This window comes from Phodopus roborovskii, unplaced genomic scaffold (genome assembly GCF_943737965.1).
Source record: "Phodopus roborovskii unplaced genomic scaffold, PHOROB, whole genome shotgun sequence".
NCBI lineage: Eukaryota > Metazoa > Chordata > Mammalia > Rodentia > Cricetidae > Phodopus > Phodopus roborovskii.
In genome coordinates this window covers 6,060,189-6,076,250 of record NW_026126413.1, presented here as the reverse complement: position 1 = coordinate 6,076,250, position 16,062 = coordinate 6,060,189, and positions in this window count along the sequence as shown.

Below are 16,062 nucleotides of genomic sequence, written 5' to 3'. Positions count from 1 at the left end.
AGGGAAGCTGAGTTTGGTTCCTAGCATCCCTGTCTAGTCATAACTAACTGTAACTGTAACTGCACCTACAGGGAATCCAGTACCCTCTTTCAGAATTCATAGGCACACACACACACACACACACACACACACACACACACACACACTTTTAAAAATAAATCTCAAAAAAATGAAAATAGGAGCTAGAGAAATGGCTCAGCACTTAATAGCATAAATGTTTTCATAGAGGACCCAGATCAGTTCCCAGCACCCACATGGTAGCTCACAAACATCTGAACTCCAGCTCTAGAGGAGCTGATGTCCTCTTTATGGGCATGTGGTGCATAGACACACACACAGATGAAAACACCCATATACAGATAAAAAGAAATCTTTAAAAATTAATTTACATAACATTATTGCTTGAACATTCATTTCTTACAGCAGACAGTTCTAAACAAGCAAACAAAAATAAAAGTAAATCTTTCAATTAGTTATCCAACTGCCTTATTTGTTAAACAAAATGTATCATTTTAATCTGGCTACAATTCTTCAATTTATATACATTGTTATTGTTGTTTTGAGACAGAGTTTCACTGTGTAGTCCTGGCTGTCCTGGGACTCACTCTGTAACCAGGCTGGCCTCTAACTCAGAGATCTGCCTGCCTCTGCCTCCCAAATGCTGGGATTAAAGGTATGTGCCACCGTGGCTGGCTTCAATTTATATTTTCTAAATAAAAGCTTTAATTCATGAGAAGAATGTTTTCAAAGAATGTCAAAACCACCTCAATTCCAGTAACAAGAAGTGTCCATCCTGAAGGTTAGAACACAGTGGTATTACACACCCCATGGGAAAAAAGCAAATTGTAAGAATCTTTATAACTGTCTGCATTTCCAGGTATGGTAAGTCATGCATGTGTTCAGCGTGTTTGCTGCACCACCGAGCAGGAGGATGGGACTTCTTCGTCTCATTACATCAGTCTGAAGTGTAACCAGAGGCCCCCTCCTTGTGGGAGGGGTCCATAACCCTATCTCTTGCCCTCAAGAGCAGCTATGCTACTTGCCTTGACCAAAAGCAAAAGACAACAGAAGAGCTAACCCTAAGTGAAAACAGTAAGAGACATTATGCGACCGACCAGGCCACATTCCTCCACTTTTAGCTTTAGTCTTGGAGCAAAAGACTCGGGTCAGAGCTGCAGACAACCTCAGGAGATGACAATGTGAACAAGGGATACCTTTGGTGAAGCATTGATTTTGAGGGGTGGGGGGACTGCTTGTTACCATGGATTAATTCAGTCTACACTGACTGATACATCCGCCTGCCAATTTCTTTTCTTGTCTGGAAAAGCCTTTGTGTGGTGAAATACTTGCTTGAGTTTTAACTTATGCTTTTTATATTTAAATTACACACACACACACACACACACACACACACACACACATGCTCATGTAGCTTCCTGAGGCTCTTAGGTGTGGACCACCAGTCATAATCTCATTTTAGTTCATTTCTACAAGTCAATAAAACAAACTAGAGAGAGCTCAAGCTCAGAGGGTAAAGCACCCTTATCTTGCAAGCAGGAGGGAGAATCTGAGTTCAGTCCCCAGAGCTGACATAAAATGCCAAGTATGTATAAGGTCAGTGCTGGAGAGGCAGAGATAGGCAGATCCCTGGGCCTACTGGCCAGCCAGTCTAACCTACTTGGCAAGTTCCAGGTCAGGGAGAGATTGACTCTGTCTCAAAAACAAGGCAGACAGTGTCAAAAGAATGACACCTGAGGCTGATCTCTGACCTCAGCACTCCACATGCCCATGAACACTTGTGCTTGGATGCACACACAATGACACACACACACTAAAAATAGCCAACAAAGCAGCGTTTCATTTTTAGTCCACAGAAAAAAATCCTCCTAAGCCTAAATTTAATGAGCAATTATGATTTAAACATTTGGACAGACCCTAAACTTAATGACCTACATTTTATGAGGTTTTGAATAATATTTTAAATCTAAAACATGGGTCTTTGTTCACCTTATAAAGCAAGAAAATATACACAAAACACCACAGCATATGACAAAATTCATTTCTAGATAAAACTCTTAATCTGACATAATTTAGCTTGTCATCAAAAAGTTGTTGGAAGAATTTTGGGGTTCTGGCAATAACATGATATTCCAGACTCATCTTGATATCTCCTTTCCTAAAACACACATTATGTATGCAGCCGTGACTATGATGGGCTTGTGGATGGAAAGCAAATGAAACACATCTGTGGAGCAGTGCCTGGGGCCAATGAGGGGAAGGCCAGAAATGCACTGAAATCTATGGTCTGACAGTCAAGAGCAACTACACCAAAACCCCAGAGTGCAACTGAGACTCAAGTACAGTTCTCTCCTGAAACAGCAGTTACACGATAGAAAGGCCAAGGGAAAGCAAGCTAAATGTGAGAAGGAAGAGGTCGACCTGTGGGAAGTCTTGGGGTACCCTAAGGGGTAGGGTGGAGAGCAAAGCACAGGCAGGCAGGAGCCAGGGTTGGGAGAGGGAGCCTTTTGGCAGTGTCTATAGAACCAAATGTATACTTTGTAAGGCTTTAGAAAAATATGCCTGCCGGGCACTGGTGGTGCACGCCTTTAATCCCCGCACTCGGGAGGCAGAGGCAGGCGGATCTCTGTGAGTTTGAGGCCAGCCTGGTCTACAGAGCAAGTTCCAGGACAGGGTCTAAAACAATATAGAGAAACCCGGTCTCAAAAAGAAGAAGAAGAAAGAGTCAAAGCTCCTTCGGGTATTAAGGGGGTTAGAATACCAACAGCTATAGAGGCATTGTGAGAATGACAGCAGTCATGTAAGTGCCCCGACAGATGTGGAGCCACCGGCATCGCTTTACCAAACTGCCCATATGGGTTAGAACTGAAGGCAGGACACCGGGAGGAAGTCCGGAACATCCCTCCATTCTTTCCCTCTTGCTCTCCTGTGTGGTTGTCCCTCTGCATGCCTGTTTAAATCTTCTGTCTTTTGCAAGTGGCCTTTCTTTTGGGTTCCGTGGTGACTCAATGACTAATGACGTCTTCAGCTTTCTTAACTTAGTGGCTCAATGAGAGGCCAATTAGAGAGACTGGGATATGGTTCAAGTCTCTTCCCAACACACAGGGAATCGGCCCTTTCCCTACCTTGAGGTTGTCTTCTTAACCAAACAATTTAAGAACGGACACAAACAGAAGCCTGTGGACAATTCTGTTAGCATTTACATGAAAAATCCAGGGAAGGCAAGCTGTAAACCCTTTAGTTGCCAGGAGAAGAGCAGAGAAGGGGCAAGCCATGCTGTTTGCTCTATGGTGGCATAGGACTCAGTCACATGGTGGGGATGGGAGCTTTAGAGAAAGAGGAAGGAAGCCCACAGCACCAGAAAGAGCGCACCAGTTCTAGCCTTCATAAGGAGAAAAAGGAACAAGGACCAGCTGCACCTTTCTGAGTCAGGACTCGAAAGAATGGGAGACCCAAATGAATCTTGTGACGGCGTAGCTCGTAGGAGCTGCATTAGAGGGTGTGAATTCTGGAAACGAAATGCATAGTGTCTCATTAAGGGGATGATCACTCTGCCCATCTCTTTAACATGGTTTAAGGTGAACCCACCTTCCTAGGGATGGTCCCCTAACCAGGTCATTGACGCTGTCCAACAGGAACGTTAGGTCTCCGCCCAGGACAGATACTCTATTCTCTTGACCGGGGATTCTCCCTTAGTGTTACTCTATTGGTGCACTAACATTCTCCCCTTTAAAGAGGTAACAAGAAAATCATTTAGGAACCAGATCAGGATCAGAGGCCCTTAACACTTTTGGCATCTCTGACCTCTGGCAAAGATGAGGCCGCCTAGAGTCCCAAGGACATTCCTGGCTCTAGGCTAAGAAAGGAAGTGGGTACAAGACATGATTTCGTGCTGTGCCCTTCACCTGTTTCTTCGTCTTGCAGAGAACAGAAGTGCGTGGACATCTGGGTCCCAGTTGCAGGGATTCACTGAAATTGCCTAGGCTAAGAAGATAGAGACTTCTTTTGGTCCTCAGTACAAAATGGTAACATAGCCAGGGCTATAATGGAAGTTTTTCCTTCTTCGGTGTGGAAGGGAGCCTAAAATGGCCTCTGAGAGCACATACAGGGTTGAGTTCTTGAACATCTTGGAACACAACCACACCACATAAAAGGAAAGGGAGGCGGAAGGGGGAAGCTGTGCAGAGAAAGGGAGTCAGCAGGAGCAGGACGGGAACAGGGGTGGATACGGGGACACATTTGACCAAATGCATTATGTACATGAAAATGGCTGTGGGAAGCTGTGTTTGTGGGGCTACAGTCAGAGCCACCCACTTGCCCCGTTTGTACCTGAGAGGGGGAGAGTGGATTAAGAAAGGCTAGGTAAAGACACTTAAGGAAAAAACAGAGACACAGGATTGAGTCAGGAGGGCAAACCCAGTCCATACTGAACACCCTATTCCTCAGCATTCTTAATTAAGTACCCAACCAAAGTGGGGACAATGGCAGAAGACTTCTCTCTTTTTTTTTTTTTTTTTTTTTTTTTTTTTTTGTTTTTTTTGTTTTGTTATGTTTGTTTTGTTTTTCGAGGCAGGGTTTCTCTGGATTGCTTTGGAGGTTGTCCTGGAACTCACTCTGTAGACCTGGATGGCCTGCCTCTGCCTCCTGAGTGCTGGTTTTAAAGGCATGCGTGGCTCAGAAGACTTCTATTATCACGTGTAAGGAACAAACAGACATACTTCCCTTAATCCTCCAGGTAGGTATTTGGTAGCCACACCTGTTATCTGGTCTTCAAGATCGAGAGAAAACACACCTGAGCCCAAGTCTCAGATAAGACATCTGCTACCAAGGCTGAAACACCCTGCCATAGTCAGGCATCTAGACATTTAGGCCTTTTGACATACTAAGGACAGGCATGAACTCTCTTATCTTGAGGCAAGATGAAGTGGATCCATCTTATGGCCCCAACAAATGTCACAATGAATACAATGTATACTTTCTAAAAAGGAAGGAAGTAGTTCCTTCTCTTGGGTCATTTTACCCTAAACTACCCAGACAAGTTTTTTTTTTTTTTGGTTTATCAATAATTTACTTTCAAGTGAAAAGGGAGACAAAGCATGGTGAAGACTGCTTTATTGGCGACAGTTAGTACACATCAATAAATATTGATCCCCAAAGAAGAGCTCAGTTACTCATCAAACTCATGGTCCATCAAGCTCTGGATGCAACTGAACCACAGGATGGCTGGAATGACAAAGTCGGTTCTGTTTCTTGGGAAATGAAGCCATAGCTAACTGGTAGATGGCATACACTATTTCACCAACTGTCAGCGCCATTGTGAGTCTGTAGAGAAGAGCATCAGATGTGTCGCCCTTCAGATGCACTGGTATCCCATTATCCTCCTGAAACAGCTTTTGTTTCTCTGGAACCTTGTTTTCAAAATGCCGTCTCGAAGTACTGCTGATGGTCCTCTGGGTAACCTGACGGAGGGCCAGCAGATACCGCAACATCTTGGCTCAGTTGCTGCCCACCAACTGCGACTACTAAATGCCCTACCCAGACAAGTTTTAACTTCTATCTTATTTAAGGTTTCCACCACTGTGATAAAACAAGATGACAAACAAACAAACAAAAAAAATTATTTCATCTTACACTTTCAGGTAACACTTCATCACTGAAGGAAGTGGGGGCAGGGACTCAAGCAAGGAAGGAACCTGGAGGCAGAAACCAAAGCACAGGCCTCGAGGAGTGCTGCTTGCTGGCTTGCTCCTCATGGCTTACCCAGCCTGCTTTCTTATAGAACCCAGAACTGACCCTGCCCAGTGAGTTGGACCCTCCCACATCAATCACTAATCAATGTACTACACACTTGCCTACAGGCCAATCTTACAGAAACATTTTCCCAATTTATTCTAGCTTGTGTCAATTTGGCATAAAGCTAGCCAACACATCTCTTATTTTCATCAGTGCCATAAAAGGACCCAGGACTTCACCATAACTAACAATATTCACTTGAGGCCTTTTCTCTCCCTGAAATTATAAGCCTAAATTTTCCTAGGAAGCTCGTCAGAAACGCTCTGTACAGTAAAAGTACATGCCTTAAGTGCCTTGCACAACCCAAGGACTCTTAGTTTTACCTCACTGGAGTATCATCCATCCAAAGCACCAAGCATGGATGATGTCTCACAGAAGATGGTCTATGGACTTTCAGACATCTGCAGGACTTCCAGTCTTGACAGGGAGAGGGGACCTTGCTATTTTAGTAAGTTTCAGGGACTTCCAGAGATCTTTGTGTTGTTTACTTCCTAAGTCCCCTCTAGAACATTACCCAGGATGTAATATTAAATATAGAAGCTTGTACTGGCTGCTTTTGTGTCAAATTGACACAAGCTAGAATCATCAGAGGAAGGAGCCTCAGCTAAGGAAATGCTTCCATGAGATCCAGCTGTAAGGCGTTTTCTCATTTAGTGATCAATGGGGGAAAGCTCAGCCCATGGTGGGTGGGGTCATCCATGGGCTGCTTGCTGGTCCTGAGTCCTATAAAAAGGCAGGCTTGGCAAGCCAGTAAACAGTACCCCAGTACCCCACCATGGCCTCTGCATTAGCTCCTGCCTCTGGGATCCTGCCTTATTTGAGTACCTGTCCTGATTTCCTCCAGTGATGAACAGCAATGTGGATTGTAAACTGAATAAAACATTTCCTTCCCAACTTAGTCATAGTTTCATCATAGCAATAGAAACCCTAAGGCACTGCTATACAATAGGATTGCACCAAAATGCTAGAAAACGAGATGAAGCCATTGACTGTGTCACTCCTTGAGAAGCCATTATCTACACGTGAGTATGTCTTATTCCTTCCTCAAGCATCTCTCTCTTAAACTCCATGGTTAAAAACAGTATTAAAAACGCCACTGAATAAACTACAACCCCCACCCCCCCACCCCCCACCCCCCCACCGCCACCCCCCCACCCCCCCACCCCCCACCGCCACACCCCCCGGCGTGTACACACTCATGCTCTCTGGTGTGCTTTATTCTTTCAAGAACACATTTATATTCTTAGCCAATGCCAAACCTGCTTCACGTTGGCTAATCTTGAAATCAAAGCCAGGAATCCTGGATTCACCCAAGCTGAGGTCCCTCAAGATTATAAGAAGTCCTCAGGCTGTGGAGTGTGGTCACGTGGAGCTGTGTCCCTGTCCCTGTCCCAGACAAAGGCGGCAGCTACCTTAACCACACACGGTTCCAGTTTCTATGGAGGCTGATTGCCTAACTTGGGAGGGAAAGTGCATTCCTGGCTCAGCCATCTCCAGCTGATATAGGACTAGTGCAAAGGCCATGGCTGCTCCTACTTAAAAACATTCTCTAGAACATGAAGGCTGGAAGACAGGGTGGCATCGGGCCATGAAGATGACAGATGAACACTTGAAATATTTTGGGTTTGCCAACCATGTGACTCAGATTGGCCTTGAACTCCTGACTGAGCTACACAACTTCTGCGATCCCAGGTATACGACACCCCATCCAGTTACTTGAGGTATTTCTTGCTTGTAGATGTGTGCATATACATGCATGTACATATGTGCACATGCACACCTTCTGATAGAGCACACAGCATTTTCTAAGTTATTTTCAAACATTCAATACATTCAGTATTTTTTTCAACATCACCATCCTATCAGCTACTTATCCTTTCCATATGTACCCTAGGTGGATTTTATTTCTATAATATTATTTTTTTTAAGCATTGTTGGCTATTCTGTTTATGGGGTAGGGGAAGCAGGTATGACCAGTAACTTTTTTCGTTGTTGTTTTTGTTTTTCGTGATACGGTTTTTCTGTGGCTTTGGAACCTGTCCTGGAACTAGCTCTTGTAGGCCAGGCTGGCCTTGAACTCACAGAGATCCACCTGCCTCTGCCTCCTGAGTGCTGGGATTAAAGGCATGCGACGGATACCACCGCCCGGCTGAATAACTTAATTTTTAACTTGGTGCGATCTGGAATCAGCTGGGAGATGGCATCTGTGCACATCTCTGGGGGATTATCTTCATTACATGAAGTGAAATGGTGAGCCGCTCCCACAGTGAGTGACACCATCCCCTGAGCTAGGACCCTGGACTGTATGAACAGGAGGCTGAGAGCTGAACACAGGAATTCATGCCTCTCTTCTTCCTGATGGTGGGTACATGTGACCAGCTACTTAGAGTCCCCGCTGCCCTTCCTTCCCTGCTGCCATGGGCTGCACCCTTCCTTGAACTGTGAACCAAAGTAACCGTTTCCTTACGTTTTCAGCAGGGTATTTTATCAGAGCAACGGGAAAAGAAAGCAGATGTGTGTTCCCAGCATGTTCCTGCCAGCCTGGTGCCAGAGCCGTGTCAGCCCCAAATAACACAGAGACTCTGTATTATGAAACTGTTAGCCAGTTACTAGTGTTTCTTATTGGCTAACTCTGTCTTAATTATTAACCCATTTCTATCGATCTAAGTATCTCCACGTGGTCTTGGCTTACCGGGAATACCTCCCAGCATCTCCTTTGCCTGCTACATCTCTGCAGAGAGCGATTTCCTGTTTGTCCCTGCTTATATTCTGATTCTGCCTGCCTGGCCAATCAGTGTTTTATTCATCAACCAATAAGACAAACATATATACAGAAGAACGTTCCCCATCAGGTGTGAGGTCTCGCCACGTGCTCCAGGCAGCCTGAAACTCACTCACAGTGCTGGGATTATAGGTGTGCATCACCATAAATACTCAGCTATTGTAGACTTTTCTTTGGACTAGTTTATAATTTTTGCATTAATTATAAGGAAAACAGGTTGTGATTGACAGGTGAAGAGGTGTGCCCTTTATGTAAAAGGCTTGGATACACACTGAATGTCCCAGGCAACTTGAGCCACTCTCACAGCACACAAAATGTATTTTCATCTGCATCATCTTTGGCACTCAGAAATTACTTGACAGTTTAGTTGATAAACCAAAATTTCCTTGGCCAAATGTGATTTTCTTATTATTTATTTTAATTTTAAAAAGTTATATATATATATACATATATATATATACACACACACACATATATATATATTAAAGATGTACTTATTTATGTATGAGTGCTCTATCTGCATGTACACTTGTAGGCTGAAAGAGGGCATCAGATCCCATTACAGATGGTTGTGAGTCATCATATGGTTGCTTGGAATTGAACTCAGGACCTCTGGAGGAGCAGCCAGTACTCTTAGCCACTGAGCTATCTCTCCAGCCCTAAAGTTTATTCTTTGGGTCTTTCACATCATGGATCTCAAACCCATTCATCTCTCTGTCCCTTCATAGCTACCCTCTGCCCTTGCAACCTCCCACCCAAAATAAAACAGAATAAAATTTGAGAAAAGAAAATGAGAGAGAGAGAGAGAGAGAGAGAGAGAGAGAGAGAGAGAGAGAGAGAGAGTCACACAATTTACCCTTTGGTCTATCTTTACTAGCAAGTGTTCATTGCAATGAGTCATTAGTCTAGTTCTAGGCCTGTGGTTTCTGCTACATGATTGATACCGGTCCTCCTGGATATCCTGTTCTTTCCCTGTGTCTTAGAGATCCTGCAGCTTTGGATCTTCAGGACCAGCCCCTTCACATGCTCCAGCAGATCATAGATGGGGGTGAGTGTTGGGGTGGGCCGACTCATAACTCTGGTTCTGGGTCTAAGTATTTGCTGGGTTGGTCAGCTGGCCACCCCCCCCCCCCTTCACCATCAGGGTGAGCTCTACAGCTTTGCTAGTTCACCCTGTGCAGCAAAAAGCAAGGGGAGGGGCCGTTCTCCAGCTTTGCTCAGGGCAGGCTCACCCACACCTGCATCACCAGGGCCAGCTCTACTGTGTTGCCTAGGTGAGCGGTGCAGGGGCCACTCTCTTGGGTGCTGCCGCTGGTGAGAGGCAGAACCAGTTCTCCTTAGGGTTGCAGCCAGTGAGGGGTGGGGCCAACTTTGTGCAGCCCATTCCTCTCAGCCTTTGGTGGTAACAGAAGCCATGGACACCAACCCAGACCAGGACCGCAGCACGGCCATGGGCCTGGCATCAGCCCAGGCCCAGATATCACTATGACCGCATGAGACTACCCATCTCAGTCCACTCACCTCTTCAGATATGCCATTCTCCACGGAACATTAACCATTCTATCTCTCATACACCACACCGTAGATTTGCTCACCGTAACAGTGCCCAACTGCCTGGCACAAGGCACTGGGTGGGCCTGTGTTTTCCCTCCAGGCACAGCCTGGAGCAAGCCGCTGATTCTTATAATTATTACGACTATCTAGTGTATGTTTTTCCTTTGTTTTGTTTATTGAGACAAGGTCTCTCTGTGTAGCCTGGAACTCACTATGTAGACCAGGCTGGCCACAAACTCAGAAACCCACCTGTCTTTGCTTCCCAAGTGCTGGGATTAAAAATATATTCAACCACATCTGGCTTTTAGACTTTTAGATATCTATTTCATGAGTATGAGTGTTTTGCCTTTATGTATGTGTGCATGTGTGTGCCTTATGTCTGCAAAGGTCAGGAGAGGTTGGTAGGATCCCCTGAAACTGGAGTTACAGATAGTTGTGAGCCACCATATGGGTGCTGGGAATTGAACTTGGGTCCTTCACAAGAGCAACAAGTGCTCTTAACCACTAGGCTGTCTCTCCAGCCCCTACTGTATTTTTAAAGTTAACTTACAAGGGCCTATTAGTTACTAAAGACACAGATATCCACTGACACTGTTCATATTTTCCTGGCTTGTCGTAACTTTGGTGTGTTTGTAAGTCTTGGGGACCAAACTTAGGGCCCTGGGTATGCTAAATACCAACAGTTCCACTGAGCCATGTCCCTAGTCCTCAACATGTTTCAAAACGTATGTATCTGTGTTCTCCAGCACCTGTTACATATGCTTAAGAATATCATTTATCCCTTACATATGGCCACATTTCATACCTCACCATCAAAAGCTCAGCCATGCCAATCACATGAAAAGCCCTCCAGAGTGCCAAAGCCTCACCAGCCCTACCTTCTACTGTCATCATTCATGAATCCTTCCTTCACCCCTCATTGAGCACCAGAATATGCCCAGAATCATGAGACATCAGAGAAACATGAATCATGGGAGATGTATATTCTAGTGTCAGAGACAATGTGAACACGAATATGAACAGTAAATTGAATGCTGAGGTGACTTAATGGGAAGGACCTCCATAGACTGTTTGAATACTTAGTCCCCACGTTACAACGGTTTGGGAAAGACTAGGAGGTGTGGCCTTGTTGAGGAAGAGTACCACTGAGGGAGGGTTTAAGAGGTTTTACAAGGCTAGTTCCAGCCCCAGCATGTTCTCTCTGCCTCCTGATTGTGGATCAAGATGTGAGTGCTCACCCTTTCCTGCATACCTTTACTCCACCATCATGGACTCTAACCCTCTGAAACCATAAGCCCAATTAAGCATCCTACCCATGAGGCAGCATTTCTTTGTGTAACCCTAGCTGTCCTGGAACTAGCTCTGTAGACCAGGCTGACCTTGAAACTCAAGAGATCCACCTGCCTCTGCCTCCTGAGCACTGGGCTTACAGGTGTGCTCCACCACTAAGCACCTTCATTTATAAATTTCTTGATCATTTTTGGTGTTTCGCTACACCAACAGAAAAACAACCAAGACAGATGGTGATGGGTTCTATGTAAGATGATAAAGCAGGCAAGGGAAGGAGAGTCCAGGAGGGTGTAGGACTTTTGTAAGCATGAGGACATTAGGGTGGAGAGTCACTGGAAAGGCAACACTGCAGTAGAGGATTAGGAAAACATGGTACACGCAATCCTAGGGAGGAGTCTTTTAGGATGGAGTGTACATCTGATGAACAGTCAGGACTCCAAGGATGCTGAAACAGACTGGCCATGGGGAAAGTGACAAAGATACAGTTAGTGAGGTAACTGGAGCAATGGCAACAGGTCATGCAGGTTTTATAGAGCCCTACAAAGACTCTGGCTTCCACTTTGAGACATTGTCTTCCAAGATGCTGCTAAAGCCCCTAACTCAAGTGTTTTGCAAGATGATCTTGCTACTCTCTTTTGCTGAGAAAACACAGAGAAAATGTGATATATAGGCAACGGAATATTACTTAGCCTTTAAAATGAAGGGACTCCTGCAATATGCAATGACTTGAAAAACCTTGTAGAACATTGGTTAAGTAAAACACTGCAGGTGTAGGCATATAAATCAAGCCATCTGAGTATTGCTACTGTCCTCCAACCCAGGCAACTGACATCTAGGACAGTTCAGTGGCACCCTTGCAAAGAGGTCATTCCAGCAGGGCTGTGGACGTTCTACTCCTTATTGTAGAGGAATGGAGAGGGTGTCACAAGACCATTATCTGAGTATCTAGATATTCTGTCGTCTTAATTTCATGTGGCCTTGGGGGGTGGAGGTAGGGTATATTAGGTAGAAGACTAGAGGAAAGGGCCACCATCTTTGTGGCTATGGGGAAGCCCTCATCCTCTAAGGGTGTCCTGTTGTGGTCAGGGAGGAATACCTACACCCCTTATATAACTACTCCCAATGCTCTCTGTAAGGAAGTGTAAGGAAGCCTAATAAACTGTTTCCCTAAAGTGAACTTTGACAGAATCATGCCTGTTTCTGGCTGGGACCTTAGGGGAAGGGGAAGGTGTTGTTTATGGTCTCTCATAAAAGAATTTTAGTAACGTGAGGCTAGGGTGAGACGGGGTGGATGGGGCTATAGTTCAGTGTTACTGTACCTGCCTACCATACATGAGGCCCTGTATTCAGCCTGTAACATCTGAAACACACACAACAAGCAAGGTAGTCACAGATCATAAAACTGTTACCAGTGACTTTGGGAATGTTAGAGAACTCAGGATTTCAGGTAAGAGTAAGTTGAAGAGAAATGCTGTAAAACACGCTGACTGCACTTAACAGTGTATTTAAAACTGCTATAAGAGGGAACTATATGTGTTCTCACATAAAAAAGAAGTAATACATTTTATTTAGCTTGATTTGGCCATTCTATGGTATAGAATAATCTTTGCACACTGTAAACCTGTACTCTCATTGGTTAATAAAGAACTGACTGGCCTATAGCTGGGCAAGAAGACACTGGGCAGGAAAGCCAAGACTAGGAGGATGCTGGGAAGAAGGGCTTCTGAGAAGTCTGGAGCAAGATGCAGAGGAAGCAGATGTGCATGCTGTATTGAGAAAAGGTACTGACACATGGCAGAGGGTGGAACACAGATAAAATATGGCTTAATTTAAGTTGAAAGAGCTAGTTTAGTAACAAGCCTAAGCTATCAGCCAAGCATTTATAATATCAAGTCTCTGTGTAGTTATTTGGGGGGCTGGCTGGTGGGACAGAGAAACTCTACCTACATTCTATTTGTAGTTCAAGGCCTTAAACTGGATACCATAAATCATCCATTTTATTTGTTAATTATAAACTATCAGCAAGTTGCCAAGATGTTTGATCCAAACCTGACAAAGGATAATTGGAGGCTTTAATCTTGTGTGGAATAGAAAGAAAATAAACAATATATTTTTCAAATTTAAATTTTATTAAAGTACAGAGTTAACAAGTTTGAGTTTTTTTTTACATAGGAAAAGGCCAGTCAATTTCAGGTGCTTCATAGAAAAATTAGCACTCAAAAAAGAAAAATACAAATCCACAATTGGCACTGTGGCTAATAGGGAAAAACAACAATTTTAAAAGGTAGCAAAATCTAACCATGTCAGAAACCTTTATAAACAAACAGTAGACTTACTACACAAGTTGCATTCGAACTCCAATATAAAAAGACATAACCACAAAATTTGACTATAGCTAATTGTTTCCAAAAAAATCTTTTTAAAAAATTAACAGATATGACTATAAAAAATTTTGTAGTTTTTCTTTGCAAAGTAAAAAAGTTTAAACCTTTAATAAATGAAGTCAAAATGATCCTCTTAAAATTTTTATAAATAGCTCTCAAGACATATATTACTTGTCTGCTGTAATCTTTCTTTACCTGAGAGAATTTCCCAGGATCCTTTTTCCCAAAGGATTGCCTTAGAGTCCTTCCATCATTTTGCTCAAATGAATGTGGTTAAACTTCTGCCGAAGTCAATTTTGGGCAAATACAGTCCTGATTTGCCTGCCCTTCCCCAACTAAAACAAAGTCAAATACACCTCTTTGGTAAAAGTCAAGTATCTCAGCCTTTCAAAATAACTGTCCCTGTGAACGCTTCACTGATGGAAAACCAGAGAGCCCATCTCTGTAGGAGATGAAAATGTTTACCAGGAAGTGAGTTACACACAAAACCCTTTAGATCCTGTGGCCCAGGTGCCAACCCCATCTCTGACGGCAGTGGGGCAACATCCTCTCTGGGTGTTCAGTTTAATTTCTGAAGCCTGTCATTTCTTAGTAGTATTTACCATGTGCACCGGTACACACTTTGGCAAACCAAAACAGATACTGCTTAGAATGGCAACAGAAGAAGAAAGCCCCAGAAGTTTAAACACACAGGCTCTGGAGCTCCTTTCCAGATAGCATGGAGCACCAATGATGGGCCGTTAGGCAAAATAAATATGTACATCACCTGAAAAAGGCAGAGGGTGGAGCTTTGGGAAGGGGGCAGTGAACACTACAGCAAAGTTGTCTGTGAACTGGAAACACTGTCGTCATGTGCAAACTCCTGCTGGCCATTCCTTACGGGAATCAGAACCCCAAAGCCTCAATACCCCACCCTCCCTCCAACTCCTTCCCTGCCACAGTTCACCCATGATATAAAATTTCCCCAAACCTCTGGAAAACAGTTCATCTGTTGACTTTCCAAGACCCCAGGACCAGCTACCCAGCAGCACAACAGCCTGACTCAGCAATGGTGTGGCAGGCTTTCCAAGGGTGAACATGGGGACAGTCTCCATGTCTAAGCAAGACTGCTGGGAGACACCCCCCCACCTTCCCACCCACCTTCCCACCCACCCCCACCCCCGCTTAAGTGTTTTACTCATAAAAACAAGAGCAAGAGAAACATACAATTTCTAACTCTGCTGCCCAGTCTGCCACTACTAACAGGGTCAACCAGCAGCTTCAAGGCATGCATTTGTATGATCCTGTGTGAATAGGCAAGAAGCAAGGGGCTGTTATCTTTAAAAAATTATATTATCAGAGAATAAGGCAAGTTAACACTGCCATTGACTGCCATTGTTAACTCAAAGCAATTGGCACACTTTCCAGTTTCTCAAGTACAAGAACCTAACAGGGTTCCTCAACCCTCAAGTGAACATCCACCTGAGGAGTTTCTCATAGCTCATGATGAATGTCAACTTTTTGTTTTGAGACAGGGTCTAGCTGGCCTAGAACTCACAGAGATCCCTTGCTTCTGCTGACATTAAAGGTTTAATTCTCACCTTCTACCTTTCTAAGAAACCCACAGTCCTCAAGTGCAGCCATCTCACTTCTGATCATCGATCTAACTCTAGCAGCTGAGAGTGAAGATGGGCATGGCCGACCATTCCTCTCAAGAGAGACCCAGTTTCTGAAGGGGAGGGCATGAACCCAATCATCACTTAGGCAGCTGGGAAGTAAGTGGGACCTGCCTGGCTGACAAAGAAGCCACAGGGGCTGCCTGTGACCGACCGGCACTGTCCTGTGTTTCCCTTAGCTGTTTTCTGGAGAGGAAAGGGGTCAACAAAACCAGCCCAGGGATGTGTGACCCTGTCAACCTGACCTTGGTCCAGTAAAACCAGTTCAAAACTCACCACATCTGGCTGCCAGACTCAGCAGAGAAGACAAAGGCTTGACTAGACCTTAGCAGGAGGAAAACAATATGGCTCCCACCTCTGCCTGAGGCCCCTCTGCTTCTCCTCAGAGCATGCCTTTCTGGTTCAGCAGCGGCCGCTGCCATGGAGACAGCTTACACAGCCCACTTTCTGAACCATCCCCAGTTGATGGGGCTCCCACTCCCACTGGATTAACTGGACTTGTTTAGAGTTAGTATGTAGCTTTTGTGAGTCTCACGTGTGTTTAAACCGAGTTTAAAGAACCTCTGACCTATATAAGGAATTGTGA